Source organism: Lupinus angustifolius, chromosome LG13, assembly GCF_001865875.1.
Source record: "Lupinus angustifolius cultivar Tanjil chromosome LG13, LupAngTanjil_v1.0, whole genome shotgun sequence".
NCBI lineage: Eukaryota > Viridiplantae > Streptophyta > Magnoliopsida > Fabales > Fabaceae > Lupinus > Lupinus angustifolius.
In genome coordinates, this window is record NC_032021.1 from 6,420,841 (window position 1) to 6,425,857 (window position 5,017).

Genomic DNA, 5,017 nt, shown 5'->3' on the forward strand with positions numbered 1-5,017 from the left:
TTGGAAGATGTTGAATTATGTTTAAAAATTGGTAGTGTTTAGTTCAAGTGCACCCTTTAATAACTAGTAGGATTAGGGTAATTGCATTTGACTCTTAAGAATGTATCTAATTGAAACTCAGATCTATAACTTTTTAGAACTCTTAAAATGATCTAGACGAAATTAAGTATTCAAAGCTGATCATCTTTACATGTTACATATTCGATAACATTCAAACCATAGTTTGAGTGTTATCGGAGTAAGTAACTAGTAAAGAAAGTGTACACTCATTTGGTTAAGAGTGTCGCAAAAGTGACAAGGGGTCTAAGTCACGACTTAGGGATGCAACTAGAGCTTGATAAAAAGATCAAATTGACTTGGAGATACTTTAAAGCTTGAGTTCGATCACACTATTCTTGCTATGATGGTATGATATTAGAAGTTCACAATGCTAGAATAGCAAAACAATAACGCTTAAAATTATCATTCAACAATGCTTATTGGACGTTGTCTATGTGAGAGCAGTAGAATATATGGTTATAATCAACAACACTTTTGAAGCGCTATAGATATACACTATTATAAATATTCTTTATTTATATAAATTTTCATTATTTATAATTTCAAAATATTTATTATTAATACTATAAAACATAAAAGGTATGTAATTATTTATATATAATAATTATTAGATAAATAGGCGAATAAATAATGATATAAAAAAGGATTTCGACCTCTTCCGAATGATATAATAAACTGTCTGCTATATTCAATTTGGAAAATATGGTCATTGAACTTAAGTTTTGCGCATAAAAGTCAATTATGAATTGGGGAAGATATTTACATTCTGTCTGTCAACATTAAAACAATACATTCATTAATTTCAAGAATATCATTTGTTTATTTTTTACGTTCGTACATGTAATATTTATGGGTTAGGATGACGGCTCTGTTCAACATTTGCAACTTTCTGGGAATATCTTCTAATCAACCTCCAACTTTCTTAGATCTGCTTCTTCTCTTCTTCAAAATGTCTAGTGAACACTTTATTCCATGGTCTTTTCTCGGTGGCAATCAAGAAGCTGCCAAACAACCTCCTCTTCCTCCTCCTAAAAAATCCTTTGCTCAAGTGGTGAAGAATACCTGTGATATACCGGTTTTTAACTTCCTAAACCATGCACCAAAGGAGCTATAGTTGCTATAAAAATACCTGAGGAAGACTATCTAGCTGGTCTCCAAAGATGCAAGAGTCATCTATATGGTAGGATCATTCTTTCGAAGGGTGACACCCCTATTAAGTTTGCTGATCTGAAATATAAGCTCAATACTCTATGGAGCATGATAGGAAAATGGAATATGATATCACGTGAGAAGGGTTTTTTCGAATTCCCCTTCTCCTCTGTTGAAGACATGCGCTCTGTGTGTGCCATAGGCTCTTGAAACCTAAAGCCTAGTCTACTTCAGCTCTTCTTATGGACACCAGACTTTAATCTAAGCCTACAAAGAAGTCTCACTACCAATGTTGGGTAAAAATTGTTGGTTTGCCACAAGAGTATTGAAGCCCAAGGATTATTTTCTCAATAAAAGGTGGTATTGGAACCCCTATTTACTTGGATGAAGCTACAAACAATAGAACTTTTGGTCACTTTGCCAAAGTTCTTGTAGATATCAATCTAAAAGCCAACTTACCTGATTAGGTATTGGTGGAGAGGGAGGGTTTTGCATTCTTTGTGAACATAGAATATGATAACCTCCTTGACTTTTGTTTTGGGTATCAAGCGATAATCCACTTAGCATCTAACTGCAGGAAATCAGCTAAAAGAGAACCTGTAGTGGACCAAAAAGCAGCTAGGATTCCAAAGGTAGTGGAAAAAGACACTTCTAATGTAAAAGAACTTGAACTATTCATCAACTTAAATTTAGATGTCACCAAGGAAGTTAACCTTGGCAAACTGGACAAAGTCAGGCTTCCTATCCAAGTTGAACTAATAAATGATTCATCTGACGAGGAGGTTAGTTGCACAAGAGTGGAAGACACTCTGGAGGAATTACCAAATGAAGCAAATCAGATTGAGCAGGAACATGTCACAATACAACCATTGGAGGAAATGGAAAATCAGAATGTTGTTAAGGATATGAGAATTGTGGGGAAATTGTGGGCTAAGGACACATGGTATGAGGTTGAGGAAGAAGTGGAGGAAGAGGGTGTCCTCACTGATGTTTTAACCAAGTCACAAAAAAGAAGGCAAAAAAGGAAAAGTAGTCAAGGGAAGGTGCATTATACCCGAAGGGGTGGCTATATAATCTCAACTCAATGAAGGTCCTCTACTGGAATTGTAGAGGTATTGGCAACCTAAACACTAGGTTGGTGCTTCAGAATATGGTTCATGCTAATAAGCCTGATCTGGTTTTCATAGTTGAGCCAAAAATAGCTTTGTAGGAAATTAATCATACTTATTGGGATGAATTAAAGATGAAACTGTTTATAGTGAATTGTAGGAATATATTAATTCCCAACATTTGGGGATTGTGTAGTAAAGACATTGATCCTATTATGTTCTCCTCAACAGATCAACAAATCTTTATTGATGTCTCTATTGAGAACAAAACTTGCTTCATTTGTGGAGTGTATGTAAACACTAACTACGTAGCTAGAAGGCTCCTTTGGTCTGAAATCACAAGCTTAATGGAGGATCATGTTGGCTCATGGTGATGTATAGGGGATTTCGATGTAATTCTTGGGTCTAATGAGTACATGGGATCTAGAATTCCCTCGAGAATCCTCTTAGAGGAGTTTAAAACTTTCTCCTATAATGCTTCCTTATACACCTAATCACTAGAGGTGCTGAATTTACTTGGTCTAATAAGAGAAGGGGTCTTGCTCTCACTGAAAAGAGGTTGGATAGGCTATCTGTAATGAGGAGTGGATTTCAGATTGGCACCAGGTTTCTTGTTGCACTCTCCCTAAAGTTTCTTTTGATCACCATCCAATCCTCCTCTGCTCTAACAATTCTGATCATACCGGAATATCATCTTTCAGATTCCACAAAATGTGGTTGAAGCATCCTGATTGCATTAGGGTCATTGAGGAATCTTGGAGAGCTAGGGTGTATAGATGCCCAATGTTCATATTGGCCTTAAAGCTCAAAAGGCTCAAAAGCCTCAAAACTGTGCTCAAAGTTTGGAATGCAAATGTGTTTGGAAATGTTCATCAAAAGGTGCAAGAGGCACTGAATGAAGTTCAAACAATTCAGAACTGCATCAATGAGCTTGCTCAGGACAATGACTATTTGGATCAAGAAGTAATGGCCCAAAGAAATTTTCTCACTGCTCTAAATATGGAAGAAGAATTTTGGAAAGAGAAAGCTAGAGTGAATTGGCACAATAATGGTTACAGGAACACAAGTTTCTTTCGTAGAGTGACCAAAATCAGACAAGTCTCCAAATCTATGAATCTTTTAAAGGTTGGTGAGGAGGTGATAACTGATCAGGATAAAATTGCTCATCATGCTCTAAACTATTTTATTGATCTATTTGGCTCTCTAAATGTCACTACAAATAATTCCCTCATCAGTGAGGTTATCCCTTGCCTAGTCACTGAGGCTGAAAATCATTTTCTGACCTGTGAGCCATCTATAGAGGAAATCAAGGGTGTTGTGTTCTCAATGAATGGCGATGGTGCTCCTGGTCCAGATGGGTTTGGTGGTTGCTTTTATCAAACTTACTGGGATATAATTGGTAAGGATTTCTGTAATTCAGTCAAGCAATTCTTCAATTCTGGTTGGATCCTTCCCAACATGAACTCCAATAGTGTGGTATTAATCCCTAAGGAATCTAATGCTGATAAGATTGAGGATTATAGGCCTATTTCCTTAGCCAACTTCTAGTTCAAAATAATCACAAAGGTTATTGTTGATAGACTTGCTTCCATAGCTGCTAGAATTGTTTCTCCTCAACAAAGAGGCTTTATTAAGGGTAGATCTATCCAAGATTGCATTTGCATAGCCTCTGAGGAAATCAATTTTCTAGAGCACAAAATTTTTGATGGAAACATGGCCATAAAGGTTTACATAAGGAAAGCTTTTGATACCCTTGACTGGAATTTGCTGCTGGACACTTTAAAAACTTTTGGTTTCAATATGAGATTTATCACCTGGATAAACACAATACTTCATTCTGTAAAGCTCTCAATAAACATCAATGGTAAGAACATAGGATTCTTTAATTGCGAAAGAGGGGTCAGGCAGGGGGATCCATTATCTCCGCTTCTTTTATGTTTGGCACAAGAGGTTCTTAGCAGAGGAATTACAAAACTCTTAGAGGAAGGAAAGATAAAACCAATTTCTGGTCCTAGGAACTTACTCACTCCCTCACATGTTCTATATGCAGATGATGTGTTGATTTTCTGCAGAGGTATTAAAAGAGATCTGCTAGCTCTCAAACACCTAATCATTGATTATGCTCAAGTTTTTTGTCAGAGTGTAACGCCCCGAAAAATACTCTTTATTTATTACGCGGAAAAATGAGTAATTTTTTTTTTGAATTGGCGATATAAAATTGTTTTCTTTTAAAAACCTTTCTTTTCCGGGACATCACTTTAAATAACATATAACGCGGAAATCAAAACCAGTTACCTAACAGTAACTGAAATGATAAAACATTTCCTGAATATACATCTTCATAGATATAAAAGATCATACGTACTTAATATACATATCCAACACGAAAGGGCGAAAATATTAATCATCGCGAAAAGACACTAAACAAAGACATGAGCAAGCTGAAGCCGTCAGTGTTTCAAAAGTCACAAAATGATAAGCAACTCCTAGTGGCTAACTCCAAAGCTAGGGTACTGCCTCTCCTCAATTCCGCATGCCTCCTCCTGGAACATCATGGACGGGTAGCTCCAAATCCGAGCAAAACTGTCTATCTGACGAGCACACGTCCAAAAAGCAAGCAATAGAAAAGAAGAGAAATAGAGAGTAAGACATCTAATGAATATAATTCATTGACGACGTGGACTTACTCAGAATATTAC